The sequence below is a fragment of the Bufo gargarizans genome, chromosome 2 (genome assembly GCF_014858855.1).
Source record: "Bufo gargarizans isolate SCDJY-AF-19 chromosome 2, ASM1485885v1, whole genome shotgun sequence".
NCBI classification, from domain to species: Eukaryota; Metazoa; Chordata; class Amphibia; order Anura; family Bufonidae; genus Bufo; species Bufo gargarizans.
The window spans coordinates 711,474,619-711,491,523 of NC_058081.1; positions in this window are offsets into that span (position 1 = coordinate 711,474,619).

Genomic DNA, 16,905 nt, shown 5'->3' on the forward strand with positions numbered 1-16,905 from the left:
CATACAGACAATTCAACGTGAGGTCGATCAACAGCAGCATTAACAGCAGGTAGAAGTAGGATTGCAGTATAAGGCCTATAAATATCTCGGCCTAACTGCGCAGGACGGGCGGGCATCAGCAGCAAACTTTGTTTTAAATGTCATACAGACAATTCAACGTGAGGTAGATCAACAGCAGCATTGACAGCAGGTAGAAGTAGGATTGCAGTATAAGGCCTATAAATATCTCGGCCTAACTGCGCAGGACGGGCATCAGCAGCAAACTTTGTTTTAAATGTCATACAGACAATTCAACGTGAGGTCGATCAACAGCAGCATTGACAGCAGCTAGAAGTAGGATTGCAGTATAAGGCCTATAAATATCTCGGCCTAACTGCGCAGGACGGGCGGGCATCAGCAGCAAACTTTGTTTTAAATGTCATACAGACAATTCAACGTGAGGTAGATCAACAGCAGCATTGACAGCAGGTAGAAGTAGGATTGCAGTATAAGGCCTATAAATATCTCGGCCTAACTGCGCAGGACGGGCGGGCATCAGCAGCAAACTTTGTTTTAAATGTCATACAGACAATTCAACGTGAGGTAGATCAGCAGCAGCATTGAACAGCAGGTAGAAGTAGGATTGCAGTATAAGGCCTATAAATATCTCGGCCTAACTGCGCAGGACGGGCGGCATCAGCAGCAAACTTTGTTTTAAATGTCATACAGACAATTCAACGTGAGGTAGATCAACAGCAGCATTGACAGCAGGTAGAAGTAGGATTGCAGTATAAGGCCTATAAATATCTCGGCCTAACTGCGCAGGACGGGCATCAGCAGCAAACTTTGTTTTAAAAGTCATACAGACAATTCAACGTGAGGTCGATCAACAGCAGCATTGACAGCAGGTAGAAGTAGGATTGCAGTATAAGGCCTATAAATATCTCGGCCTAACTGCGCAGGACGGGCATCAGCAGCAAACTTTGTTTTAAAAGTCATACAGACAATTCAACGTGAGGTAGATCAACAGCAGCATTAACAGCAGGTAGAAGTAGGATTGCAGTATAAGGCCTATAAATATCTCGGCCTAACTGCGCAGGACGGGGCATCAGCAGCAAACTTTGTTTTAAAAGTCATACAGACAATTCAACGTGAGGTAGATCAACAGCAGCATTAACAGCAGGTAGAAGTAGGATTGCAGTATAAGGCCTATAAATATCTCGGCCTAACTGCGCAGGACGGGGCATCAGCAGCAAACTTTGTTTTAAAAGTCATACAGACAATTCAACGTGAGGTAGATCAACAGCAGCATTAACAGCAGGTAGAAGTAGGATTGCAGTATAAGGCCTATAAATATCTCGGCCTAACTGCGCAGGACGGGGCATCAGCAGCAAACTTTGTTTTAAATGTCATACAGACAATTCAACGTGAGGTAGATCAACAGCAGCATTGACAGCAGGTAGAAGTAGGATTGCAGTATAAGGCCTATAAATATCTCGGCCTAACTGCGCAGGACGGGCGGCATCAGCAGCAAACTTTGTTTTAAATGTCATACAGACAATTCAACGTGAGGTAGATCAAGCAGCAGCATTAACAGCAGCTAGAAGTAGGATTGCAGTATAAGGCCTATAAATATCTCGGCCTAACTGCGCAGGACGGGCATCAGCAGCAAACTTTGTTTTAAATGTCATACAGACAATTCAACGTGAGGTCGATCAACAGCAGCATTGACAGCAGGTAGAAGTAGGATTGCAGTATAAGGCCTATAAATATCTCGGCCTAACTGCGCAGGACGGGCGGCATCAGCAGCAAACTTTGTTTTAAATGTCATACAGACAATTCAACGTGAGGTCGATCAACAGGAGCATTGACAGCAGGTAGAAGTAGGATTGCAGTATAAGGCCTATAAATATCTCGGCCTAACTGCGCAGGACGGGCGGGCATCAGCAGCAAACTTTGTTTTAAATGTCATACAGACAATTCAACGTGAGGTAGATCAACAGCAGCATTGACAGCAGGTAGAAGTAGGATTGCAGTATAAGGCCTATAAATATCTCGGCCTAACTGCGCAGGACGGGGCATCAGCAGCAAACTTTGTTTTAAATGTCATACAGACAATTCAACGTGAGGTAGATCAACAGCAGCATTAACAGCAGGTAGAAGTAGGATTGCAGTATAAGGCCTATAAATATCTCGGCCTAACTGCGCAGGACGGGCATCAGCAGCAAACTTTGTTTTAAAAGTCATACAGACAATTCAACGTGAGGTCGATCAACAGCAGCATTAACAGCAGGTAGAAGTAGGATTGCAGTATAAGGCCTATAAATATCTCGGCCTAACTGCGCAGGACGGGCATCAGCAGCAAACTTTGTTTTAAAAGTCATACAGACAATTCAACGTGAGGTAGATCAACAGCAGCATTAACAGCAGGTAGAAGTAGGATTGCAGTATAAGGCCTATAAATATCTCGGCCTAACTGCGCAGGACGGGCATCAGCAGCAAACTTTGTTTTAAAAGTCATACAGACAATTCAACGTGAGGTCGATCAACAGCAGCATTAACAGCAGGTAGAAGTAGGATTGCAGTATAAGGCCTATAAATATCTCGGCCTAACTGCGCAGGACGGGGCATCAGCAGCAAACTTTGTTTTAAAAGTCATACAGACAATTCAACGTGAGGTAGATCAACAGCAGCATTAACAGCAGGTAGAAGTAGGATTGCAGTATAAGGCCTATAAATATCTCGGCCTAACTGCGCAGGACGGGGCATCAGCAGCAAACTTTGTTTTAAAAGTCATACAGACAATTCAACGTGAGGTAGATCAACAGCAGCATTAACAGCAGGTAGAAGTAGGATTGCAGTATAAGGCCTATAAATATCTCGGCCTAACTGCGCAGGACGGGGCATCAGCAGCAAACTTTGTTTTAAAGTCATACAGACAATTCAACGTGAGGTAGATCAACAGCAGCATTAACAGCAGGTAGAAGTAGGATTGCAGTATAAGGCCTATAAATATCTCGGCCTAACTGCGCAGGACGGGCATCAGCAGCAAACTTTGTTTTAAAAGTCATACAGACAATTCAACGTGAGGTCGATCAACAGCAGCATTAACAGCAGGTAGAAGTAGGATTGCAGTATAAGGCCTATAAATATCTCGGCCTAACTGCGCAGGACGGGGCATCAGCAGCAAACTTTGTTTTAAATGTCATACAGACAATTCAACGTGAGGTAGATCAACAGCAGCATTGACAGCAGGTAGAAGTAGGATTGCAGTATAAGGCCTATAAATATCTCGGCCTAACTGCGCAGGACGGGGCATCAGCAGCAAACTTTGTTTTAAATGTCATACAGACAATTCAACGTGAGGTAGATCAGCAGCAGCATTAACAGCAGGTAGAAGTAGGATTGCAGTATAAGGCCTATAAATATCTCGGCCTAACTGCGCAGGACGGGCATCAGCAGCAAACTTTGTTTTAAAAGTCATACAGACAATTCAACGTGAGGTCGATCAACAGCAGCATTAACAGCAGGTAGAAGTAGGATTGCAGTATAAGGCCTATAAATATCTCGGCCTAACTGCGCAGGACGGGGGCATCAGCAGCAAACTTTGTTTTAAATGTCATACAGACAATTCAACGTGAGGTAGATCAGCAGCAGCATTAACAGCAGGTAGAAGTAGGATTGCAGTATAAGGCCTATAAATATCTCGGCCTAACTGCGCAGGACGGGCATCAGCAGCAAACTTTGTTTTAAAAGTCATACAGACAATTCAACGTGAGGTCGATCAACAGCAGCATTAACAGCAGGTAGAAGTAGGATTGCAGTATAAGGCCTATAAATATCTCGGCCTAACTGCGCAGGACGGGCGGGCATCAGCAGCAAACTTTGTTTTAAATGTCATACAGACAATTCAACGTGAGGTCGATCAACAGCAGCATTGACAGCAGGTAGAAGTAGGATTGCAGTATAAGGCCTATAAATATCTCGGCCTAACTGCGCAGGACGGGCGGGCATCAGCAGCAAACTTTGTTTTAAATGTCATACAGACAATTCAACGTGAGGTAGATCAGCAGCAGCATTAACAGCAGGTAGAAGTAGGATTGCAGTATAAGGCCTATAAATATCTCGGCCTAACTGCGCAGGACGGGCATCAGCAGCAAACTTTGTTTTAAAAGTCATACAGACAATTCAACGTGAGGTCGATCAACAGCAGCATTAACAGCAGCTAGAAGTAGGATTGCAGTATAAGGCCTATAAATATCTCGGCCTAACTGCGCAGGACGGGCGGGCATCAGCAGCAAACTTTGTTTTAAATGTCATACAGACAATTCAACGTGAGGTCGATCAACAGCAGCATTAACAGCAGCTAGAAGTAGGATTGCAGTATAAGGCCTATAAATATCTCGGCCTAACTGCGCAGGACGGGCATCAGCAGGCAATGTGTGGGCAGCAGCGGTGTGATCCCGGGAATGGGCCCCCACCAGACCCGGGCAACAACATACATCCACTGAGACAGATTGAGATTAATTATATACATTATAGATATGCATAAAATGTATGTAAATATATAAAGGAATTAACATGTACATATAGAACAAGATATCTCATTTTACATATCATGCACATGGAAAGTGCAGCGGAAATTTTTTTTATCCGTTACAACGACATCATGTGTTTTCTTGAAGCCAGGGGGCTGTGGAAGTGTCGGTGTTTAGCAGCGGCTCTTTCGTTCCTCCTCATGTCTGTGAGGAGGAATGTGTCCCGACGCTCCACCAACCCATACACGATCAGTATCGCACACACGCTAGTCTACATCCAACTGCTACACCCATCCCTCATGTGCCTGTGTGAGCACCGAAGGCAGTGATGAGTCAAGTTTCATCGGCCGGAGTCTGGAAGCATTCCGTCATGATCCGACGGGGGCAACGCAAAATCGATTTGGCGATGATGCAGCGTTGTTCCAAAGCTGATGGAAGTGTCCACATTGGGGGTTCCACCAGTGAGCAACCTGCATGATCTCTTGCCGGTCATAGGGCATAATGATCCATTTTAAGAGGCTATTTTGAACAAACGTGGTATTGATGTCAGGCGCAAAGGGTGCATACATCAGCATGGCACAGCGGATCGCCAACACTGTCATCCAGCACAGTGCATTTTTCATTCTGTTAAGAGGGCAACAAATGTTCTTCACTTACATAAACTGTTTGTGCTTTATTAATCACGGTTATGGTTTAATTAAGTATTTTATATAATTAAAAATTATTTTTAGTTTATGTTCTATATCTATGTGCAGTAATACGGTCCAATAGAATGCTGATATCAGCACTATTACAAAATTTTATTGCTTCTGTGCTGAAATGGGTGAGATAGATATATTAATATTGCATTATAGACAACATCTATATATTTAGCTACCACATATGATCTATTTAAGTGTTGATTTTTTTTACTCCTCCGTACAACCGCATTTTAGAGGACCGTATTAATGTACATTTATATAAATCCTGAAAGAATACTATTTTATGAAATTAGATAAAAAATAAATTTCTTTCTCACGGGCGATCTAAACACGCGGTAGGAATGCGTTATGTGAACGCATAGCACACGCACTTCATCATGAGCCATTATTTTTTATGGGTCTGTGTACATGAGCTTTTATTTTTCACGCATCAGTTGTGTGTTACTTAAAAAATGCAGCTTGCTTTTTATCCAGCATTTTTAAAGCAAGACACGGCCCATAGAAGTTAATGGGGTTGGGTGAAAAATGCATCGCATCCTCAAGCAGGTGTGGGCACGTTTTTCAATGATGGTTGTTAAGATATGTTCTTAATAAATCTGATTATTTTTAACTGAGGCGTGAAAAGCGCATCACAACGCATTGAACCAACGTTGAAAATAAATAAATGACTTAGCACAATCGCAGATCAAAGTCATTAACTTTGCTTGGAAGATCACATCATTTTACATGAAAGCTCACGCGACGCATTCGGACCATATGTGCGTCGCCCATGTAAAAGTATCCAAGCTGCTAATCGTTATGCACAAACAGTTTAGTGTCAGTTCTATGTAAGTGAAGAACATTTGTTGCCCTCTTAACAGAATGAAAAATGCACTGTGCTGGATGACAGTGTTGGCGATCCGCTGTGCCATGCTGATGTATGCACCCTTTGCGCCTGACATCAATACCACGTTTGTTCAAAATAGCCTCTTAAAATGGATCATTATGCCCTATGACCGGCAAGAGATCATGCAGGTTGCTCACTGGTGGAACCCCCAATGTGGACACTTCCATCAGCTTTGGAACAACGCTGCATCATCGCCAAATCGATTTTGCGTTGCCCCTGTCGGATCATGACGGAACGCTTCCAGACTCCGGCCGATGAAACTTGACTCATCACTGCCTTCGGTGCTCACACAGGCACATGAGGGATGGGTGTAGCAGTTGGATGTAGACTAGCGTGTGTGCGATACTGATCGTGTATGGGTTGGTGGAGCGTCGGGACACATTCCTCCTCACAGACATGAGGAGGAACGAAAGAGCCGCTGCTAAACACCGACACTTCCACAGCCCCCTGGCTTCAAGAAAACACATGATGTCGTTTTAAGTGAAAAGACAGTGTTCTGCTGCATCTTCCATGTGCCTTGATCAGGAAACCTGGCGTAGAATAGTGAGGTCAGATTGTGTGCTGTGTGGGCATGCACAGTAATTACTTAAAATAATAAATTATGTCAGATTTTTTTAAAAATATATGCCAAATCATAAATAAATATATGTTTAATAAATGTAAAATAAAATAAAAAATCAATAAATTAATAACTAAATAGATCAAAAAGAAATTCAGTTTAATTCATTAATAATTCAATTCATATTTAAATATAAATAAATAATTTAATAAATAATTAAAAATATCAATAAATAAGTTAAAAAGATTAAAAAACAACGGATTTTGGGAGGGAGAGAAAAGGAGAGTGATGGACAAGGGACCTCTCAACGGCCTGAACCGACAGCGGGGGCCAAGAAGTCACTGCCGATCCAGGACTCGTTCATCTTGATGAAGGTGAGTCTGTCCACGGAGTCAGTGGACAGACGGGTCCTCTTGTCCGTGACCACCCCACCTGCCGCGCTGAAGGTCCGCTCAGACAGTACGCTGGAGGGGGGGCAACACAGTAGCTCCAGCGCATACTGAGCGAGCTCACGGCAGGTGTCCAGCCTGGCGACCCAGTACTCCATGGGGTCGTCGGTGCTCATGCTGTCGGAAGCACCGACTGACCCCATGTAGTCAGCCACCATGCGGGCCAGCCGCTGGTGGTGACTGCTGCTGCTGCTGCTACTGGGTCGCGCAGACTGGTAGAACTGCCTCATCTCACCCATAAGGTCACCAACTCGGCTGGTGCTGCTGGGACCAGCCGTTGGCTGGGTGAGATGGGCGGGGAGAGCTGGAGCCTGAGGCCGCGGGTTAGCCTCCTCCAGCCGTTTGATGAGACAGGCCCGCAGTTTTTCCATCCGGGCCTGTCTCCGGCTGGTTGGGATGAACTGCTCCAGCTTCCCCTTGCATCTAGGGTCTAAAAGGGTGGCCAACCAGAAATCATCACTCTCCTTCAGTTTCCTGATCCGGGGGTCCCTCCTAAGGCAGCGTAGCATGTGGGCAGCCATAGGGAACAGGACAGCTCGCTGTGCCTCATCATGGCTGCCAGGGACCATGACATCCTGGTCCTCAAGCTGCTGTTCATGGTGGTCCCTGTTGCTGCTGCCCCACCCCCGGACTAACGGTGCCCCCAACACCGTCTCTCCCTCCTGACCAGGCACAGACTCCTGGACGTCGTGAATGTCTTCCTCCTCCTCCACGTCGTCCTGGGCCTGGTCCTGGTGGAGCAAGGCCGCCTCATCTTGCTCCACCAAGGCACTCTCCCCAGCCTCGAGCAGGCGATCTAGTGTCCTGTCCAGCAGGAACACTAAGGGGAGCACGTCATTGAGGCCGACATGCTCCCCGCTGACCATCTTGGTCGCCTGCTCGAATGGGGCCAACACATGGCAGACCTGCTGTATCTGCCCCCACTCCACATTAGTGATGTATGGAAGTGGGTTGGTTGGCCCTGGAGTGCCTAGGTCAAGCAGGTATTCCCTCACCGCCCTTCTCTGCTCCCACAACCTCTCCAGCATGTGGAGGGTGGAGTTCCACCGCGTCACGCTGTCGACAAGCAGCCTGTGAGGGGGCAGGCTGTTGTCCCGCTGCAGTCTGGACAGGGACGCGGAGGCAGTTGGGGAGCGTCGGAAGTGGCTGGCAATCCGACGGACACGTTGCACAATGTCACTCAACCCTGGAAATGTCCGTAGGTATTTCTGGACAACCAGGTTGAGGACATGTGCCATGCAGGGGACGTGTGTCAGACTGCCAGCATGGAGGGCGGCGAGGAGGTTGCTGCCGTTGTCACAGACAACCATACCTGCCTGGAGCCTTCGGGGTGTCAGCCACTTCTGGACCTGATCCTGTAGTGCTGATAGAACATCAGGTCCAGTGTGTCTCCGTTCCCCTAAGCTAACAAGCTGGAGCACGGCCTGGCAGCGGACGTGCCCCACACTTGCGTAGCTACGGGGACGCTTGCTGGGGGGCTCAGCAGCTGTGGAGACAGTGGCTTGAGGAAGGCTAGTGTTTCCACCCTGGACACCCCGTGGCGGCACCACAAAGTCTGATGCCGCTGTTCCCTCCCCGGCGCCTCGGAGGGACACCCAATGGGCGGTAAAACTAATGTAGCGCCCCTGCCCATGCCTGCTGGTCCAGGCATCCATGGTCAGATGCACCCTGTTGCTGACAGCATGATCCAGCGACAGGGAGACATTCTGCACCACATGCTGGTGGAGGGCAGGGACGCCGGTCCTGGCGAAGAAATGGCGGCTGGGGACACGCCATCTAGGTTGGGCCTGCTCCAACATCTGCCTGAATGGATTGCTATCCACAAGGTTGAAGGGCAGCAGATGTTGGGCAATAACCCTTGCCAGGAGCCCATTGAGAGAACGCACACGTCTGTCCCCGGGGGTGTAGGGCGCGGTGCGTTCCAAAGCCTCAGCAATTGAGGGCTGGCGCCGGACGGCAGAGGAGGAGGACTTGGAGGAGGGTGCAGTGGAGGCAGAGGTATGGCTGCCGGTACCAATACCTCTAGGAGAGGGAGTGGTGGAGTGGGACTGAGTCTGCGGTTGCTGCTGAACAGTGGCAGGAGGTGCTGTCCCCTGCACACTGGTGGTGGCGCTGCTGCTACTACCACCACGCATCTCTTCCCACTCCCGCCAGTGATTGACTCTAAGGTGCTGGGTCAGGGCACTGGTACCCAGCCGAGACAAACACCTCCCTCTCCTCACCCTGGCATGGCATAGCTGACAGATGCCAATTGTGACATCATCTGCTGCCAGGGTGAAATAGGCCCAAACAGGCGACTTCCGCCCCAACCTCTGGTCAGATGGGGCGGAGGATACCTGCGCCTGTTCAGGCTCGGTGCGCACAGTAGGAGCTGGCTGCTGCTGCCTGCCGCTCTTACCAGTGGAGCCCCTGACACTGGGCTCCCTGGTGACCTGGCGCACCATTTGCCTGGCCTGCCTACCTTCGTCAGTGCTGGTATCACGTGACGAAGGAGGTGGCACACACTCTGTGTGACCCTCCTCCTCAGACTCAAGGCCCCCATGTGATGGACCGAGAGGACCAGCAAACATGGAGCCCCTGCCATGGCTCTGCTGTCCCCTCACTGACACCTGAGTCTGACTAGGTGCGGGAGTAGTGTGGCTGACCCCACACGCACCAGTTGGAAGGGATGTGACTGGGGTACTCACAGGAGGTACCCCCTCCTCCTCCTCTATCCCTTCCATAAGGTCCTGACCATAAGGTGGACTGAATTCAAGATCACCCTCCTGCATTAAGTCCCCCAAGATGTCCCTCTCACTCTCGCTAAACAGGAGCAGGGTAGCATCTTGGGGACTGGGGGGTGGTGAAGCAGGAGGAGGAGTTGCCCCATCGCTGCTGATGCTGCTGCTCCTGCTGCGAGCCTGGGCGGATGAATCGGTGGCGCTAGATTGTGCCACATATGCCACAATTGCATCCGCCTCGTCCGAACCAATTGGGCGGCTGCAATGCCCAAAAAAATCTGGGATCAGGCGTGCTCCACTGACTGCTGGCTGCTGTCCTGCGGCGTTCCTTCGCCTGCCCCTACTGCTCTGGCTGCGTGCCTCACTTTTGTGGCTCATTTTTTTTCTCTTTAACGGAACAAACAAAAAGACGGAAGGACGGATGGACGGACGGACTAAGACAAAATAAACACAACAGTCAAATTTTTTTTTGTTTTTTTGTTTTTTTTTCTCCTAACTAACTACAACGGAACAAACACAAAGACGGACGGACGGACGGACGGACGGACTAAAACAAAATGAACACAAGTAACGGTCAAACTTTTTTTTTTTTTTTCTACTAACTAACTACAACGGAACAAACACAAAGACGGACGGACGAAGAAAAAACAAACACAATTAACAGTAAAACTTTTTTTGGTTTTTTGTTTTTTTTTCTACTAACTAACTACAACGGAACAAACACAAAGACGGACGGACGGACGGACGAAGACAAAACAAACACAATTAACAGTAAAACTTTTTTTTGTTTTTTTGTTTTTTTTTCTACTAACTAACTACAACGGAACAAACACAAAGACGGACGGACTAAGACAAAACAAACACAATTAACAGTAAAACTTTTTTTGTTTTTTTTTCTACTAACTAACTACAACGGAACAAACACAAAGACGGACGGACGGACGAAGACAAAACAAACACAATTAACAGTAAAACTTTTTTTTTGTTTTTTGTTTTTTTTTCTACTAACTAACTACAACGGAACAAACACAAAGACGGACGGACGGACGGACGAAGACAAAACAAACACAATTAACAGTAAAACTTTTTTTTTGTTTTTTGTTTTTTTTTCTACTAACTAACTACAACGGAACAAACACAAAGACGGACGGACGGACTAAGACAAAACAAACACAATTAACAGTAAAACTTTTTTTGTTTTTTTGTTTTTTTTTTCTACTAACTAACTACAACGGAAAAAAAACAACGAAGACGGACGGACGGACGAAGACAAAACAAACACAATAACAGTAAAACTTTTTTTTGTTTTTTGTTTTTTTTTCTACTAACTAACTACAACGGAACAAACACAAAGACGGACGGACGGACGGACTAAGACAAAACAAACACAATTAACAGTAAAACTTTTTTTTGATTTTTTTGTTTTTTTTCTACTAACTAACTACAACGGAACAAACACAAAGACGGACGGACGGACTAAGACAAAACGAACAAACTACAAATTTATACGGAAGGACACTAAACTAAGACCCTACACTAAGCTAATATATCAGAAGTTAATCTAAACCCTAACTCTATCTAAGCTAAGTGATACTGAAAATACTATCTAATTCCCTATCTGTATTTAATCAAATCAAACTAACTAGTCCCTACTCTACACTGAACTTTATATTAAATGAGCCCTAACACTGCCTAAACTAACTAACTTTCTGAACTATCCTGCAAACTATCTAATTAATCAATTCCCTAATCCCTATCTATCTAATAAACTATGATTTAGATCAATGCACAATTAGATCAATGGAAAATTCAATTGACAAACAATCAAGCTCCTCTCACTTCAACAACTAAACCCACAAAATGGCAACCGGGCGGTGTCTTGATTTATATAGTGAAGGGGCAGGCTACTAACCGATTGGTTGCTATGGATGTTGCTAAGGTGTGACAGGCCATTCCCATTGGCTATTCAAGGTAGGAGAGGGGAGGGTTGACGATTCTACTCTGTCAGTTTGAAAAAAAAATAAAAAAAAATGCGATTTTATCGCTAATTTAAAATCGCATTTCGATTTTCATGCCCAGTGCTGAGGTAAATCTCCCGCCATTTATTTTTCTTGTGACATTTTAGCTTATTTTAACGCATGTTGTATACCAACTATATCCAACACTGTTTAATAAATTGTATGTAAAGAGAATTTTATGATTGAAAGATTCAAAACGCTATACTCGATATCGGAAAAATAAAAAATAAATCGGCTTACTCGATAATTACGTAGTTGTCATTATAGCGTAATGCGATTGTAACTTTATTATGGTGTTAAGCTAACTTTTGTGCAGCATGATTATGCATACAAAGATAAATCGGCTTACTCGATAATTACGTAGTTGTCATTATCGCGTAATGCGATTGTAACTTTATTATGGTGTTAAGCTAACTTTTGTGCAGCATGATTATGCATACAAAGATAAATCGGCTTACTCGATAATTACGTAGTTGTCATTATCGCGTAATGCGATTGTAACTTTATTATGGTGTTAAGCTAACTTTTGTGCAGCATGATTATGCATACAAAGATAAATCGGCTTACTCGATAATTACGTAGTTGTCATTATCGCGTAATGCGATTGGAACTTGCATTCCATATTCGTTAATTCTATCCTAATATGGAGTATTCCATATTCCATAGCAGGTCAAGTTGAAATCGCCATGCGATTCCTTCGAGTTATATTAATCGCATGGCGATTTCAACTTGACCAGGTTTAAAATGGTTGGCTTGGTAGAAATAGCGAATATGACGAATATATTCGTCATATACCATAAAAAGAATATAGCGAATGTATTCGTCATATTCCACAAAAGGAATATAACGAATATATTCGTCATATTCCACAAAACGAAGATAATGAAGTATTCTGCATCTTCATTTTAGCTACCTATTCATCAATTTCGCTAATTCTAGCAATGATATAGGAAAGTTGACTATAGAGACAGCCAAGTATAATTCGCTATGCGATTATATGACTGTTTTTTTTTTTATAAATAGTATAATTATAATAATTATCAGGTATTATAATTATTCTATTTATTTAAAAAAAAGTCATATAATCGCATAGCGAATTATACTTAGCTGTCTCTATAGTCAACTTTCCTATATCATTGCTAGAATTAGCGAAATTGATGAATAGGTAGCTAAAATGAAGATGCAGAATACTTCGTTATCTTTGTTTTGTGGAATATGACGAATACATTCGTTATATTCCTTTTGTGGAATATGACGAATACATTCGTTATATTCCTTTTGTGGAATAAAACGAATATATTCGTCAATTCGCTAATTCTACCAAGCCATTGAAGCCATATTCCATGCTTATGGAGCGTCCCCATCACCATGGGAACGACTCCATATACTAGAATGTACTGTCGGATTGGAGAATTAGGTTGAAATCGCAATTCGATTTTTAAAAGTTATAATAATCGAATTTCGATTTTTAACTTAGCACTGCTATATGCCATATTAGGCTAAGTTAAAATCGAAATTCGATTATTTAAATCGCATATTAATCGCGATAACAAGAATAATGACGAATATTCGATTTCGACGAATATAAAACGAATATTCTATCGAATATTCGCGAATTTCGTCGAAATCGAATATGGCACCTGCCGCTCATCACTATTCATGGGATATCTCTTTGGGGAGTACAGAGAGGCTTGATCCAGGTCAGTATTTTACCTGCTTCCTGATGAACTGTTTCCTCCCAGAAGAAGAGAGGTCCGTAGATCCCTCTACTTTGTGGCCCATAAGTTATTCATAACAATGTTCCTTTAAAAATCACTTTAAACGGAAACTTCACTTTTACAACAAAACAAGGAAACTTGAAGGGGAACGTCTTTAATGTTCTTTAATTGAACATGAAATGTAACACAGCAACATAGTACAGGCCGAAAAAAATACATTTGTCCATCCAGTTCGGCCTGTCATCCTGCAAGTTGATCCAGAGGAAGGAAAAAAAAAACTGTGAGGTAGAAGCCAATTTTCTCCCACTTTAGGGAAATAAAAAATTCCTTCCCCACTCCAATCAGGCAATCAGAATAACTCCCTGGATCAGCGACCCCTCTCTAGTAGCTATAGCCTGTAATATTATTACGCTCCAGAAATACATCCAGGCCCCTCTTGAATTCCTTTATTGTACTCACCATCACCACCTCCTCAGGCAGAGAGTTCCATAGTCTCACTGCTCTTACCGTAAAGAATCCTCTTCTATGTTTGTGTACAAACCTTCTCTCCTCCAGACGCAGAGGATGTCCCCTCATCACAGTCCTGGGGATAAATAGATGATGGGATAGATCTCTGAACTGACCCCTGATATATTTATACATAGTAATTAGATCTCCCCTCAGTCGTCTTTTTTCTAAAGTGAATAACCCTAATTTTGATAATCTTTCAGGGTACTGTAGTTGTCCCATTCCAGTTATTACTTTAGTTGCCCTCCTCTGGACCCTCTCCAGCTCTGCTATGTCTGCCTTGTTTACAGGAGCCCAGAACTGTACACAGTCCTCCATGTGTGGTCTGACTAGCGATTTGTAAAATGGTAGGACTATGTTCTTTTCACGGGCATCTATGCCCCTTCTGATGCCACCCATTATCTTATTGGCCTTGGCAGCAGCTGCCTGAAACTAGTTTTTGCAGCTTAGTTTGCTGTTTATTAAAATTCCTAGATCCTTTTCCATGTCCGTGTTACCGAGTGTTTTACCATTTAAGAAGTACGGGTGACTTGCATTATTCCTTCCCATGTGCATAACCTTACATTTGTCAGTGTTAAACCTCATCTGCCACTTATCTGTTCAAGCCTCCAATCTATCCAGATCCCTCTGTAGTAGTATACTGTCCTCTTCAGTGTTAACTACTTTACACAGTTTAGTGTCATCTGTGAAAAATTGATACTTTACATCTACAAGATCATTATTAAATATATTGAAGAGAATAGGGCCCAATACTGACCCCTGAGGTACCCCACTAGTGACAGTGACCCAATCTGAGTTTGTACCGTTAATAACCACCCTCTGTTTTCTATCATTGAGCCAGTTACTTACCCACTTACAGACGTTTTCTCCCAGTCCGAGCATTCTCATTTTATATACTAACCTTTTATGTGGTACAGTGTCAAATGCTTTGGAGAAGTCCAGATACACGACATCCATTGATTCGCCGCTGTCAAGTCTAGAACTTACCTCCTCATAGAAACTGATTAAATTAGTTTGGCATGACCGATCCCTCATGAAGCCATGCTGATATGGCGTTATTTGCTTATTTCCGTTGAGATGCTCTAAGATAGCATCTCTCAGAAAACCTTCAAACAGTTTACCCACAACAGATGTTAAACTTACTGGCCTATAGTTTCCAGGCTCTGTTTTTGGACCCTTTTTTAATATTGGCACCACATTTGCCATGCGCCAATCCTGTGGGACATTCCCTGTCAGTATAGAGTCCGCAAATATCAGAAATAAGGGTCTGGCTATGACATTACTTAATTCCCTTAGGATACGGGGGTGTATGCCATCCGATCCTGGCGATTTGTCTATTTTAATCTTTTTAAGTCGCTGATGTACTTCTTCCTGGGTCAGACAGGACACTTTTAATGGGGAATTTATTTTTACATTCTGCATGTCATCTGACAGTTTATTTTCCTCAGTGAATACATTGGAGAAAAAAATATTTAACAGCTTTGCTTTCTCCTCGTCGCTCTCTGCGACTCCCCCTCATTACTCTTTAACCGCCTCCGGACGGCCTAACGCAGGATCGCGGTCCGGAGGCGGCTGTCTCAGGCACAGTCACGCATCTATGCGTCATCTCGCGATCAAAGGATCGGCAGGTAAGCGAGTGGATCTACAGCCTGCCAGCGGCGATCGTTCGCTGGCAGGCTGTAGATGCATTTTTTTTAACCCCTAACAGGCATATTAGACGCTGTTTTGATAACAGCGTCTAATATACCTGCTACCTGGTCCTCTGGTGGTCCCTTTTGCTTGGATCGACCACCAGAGAACACAGGCAGCTCTGTAATAAGTAGCACCAAGCACCACACTACACTACACCCCCCCTGTCACTTATTAACCCCTTATTAACCCCTGATCACCCCATATAGACTCCCTGATCACCCCCCTGTCATTGATCACCCCCCTGTAAGGCTCCATTCAGATGTCCGTATGTGTTTTATGGATCCACGGATCCATGGATCGGATCAGCAAAACACATACGGACGTCTGAATGGAGCCTTACAGGGGGGTGATCAGGGAGTCTATATGGGATGATTACCCCCCTGTAAGGCTCCATTCAGACGTCCGTATGTGTTTTACGGATCCACGGATCCATGGATCGGATCCGCAAAACACATACGGACATCTGAATGGAGCCTTACAGGGTAGTGATCAATGACAGGGGGGTGATAACCCCATATAGACTCCCTGATCACCCCCCTGTCATTGATTACCCCCCTGTTAGGCTCCATTCAGACGTCCGTATGTGTTTTGGGGATCCGATCCATGGATCCGTGGATCCGCAAAACACATACGGACCTCTGAATGGAGCCTTACAGGGGGGTAATCAATGACAGGGGGGTGATCACCCCATATAGACTCCCTGATCACCCCCCTGTCATTGATCACCCCCCAGCCATTGATCACCCCCCTGTTTTATGCAAAACACAAACGGACGTTTGAATGGAGCCTTACAGGGGGGTGATCAATGACAGGGTGGTGATCACCCCATATAGACTCCCTGATCACCCCCCTGTCATTGATCACCCCCCTGCCATTGATCACCCCCCTGTAAGTCTCCATTCAGACCTTTTTTTGGCACAAGTTAGCGGAAATTTATTTATTTTTAATTTTTTTCTTACAAAGTCTCATATTCCACTAACTTGTGTCAAAAAATAAAATCTCACATGAACTCACCATACCCCTCACGGATCCAAATGGGTAAAATTTTTTAGACATTTATATTACAGACTTCTTCTCACGCTTTAGGGCACCTAAAATGCCAGGGCAGTATAAATTCCCCACATGTGACCCCATTTCG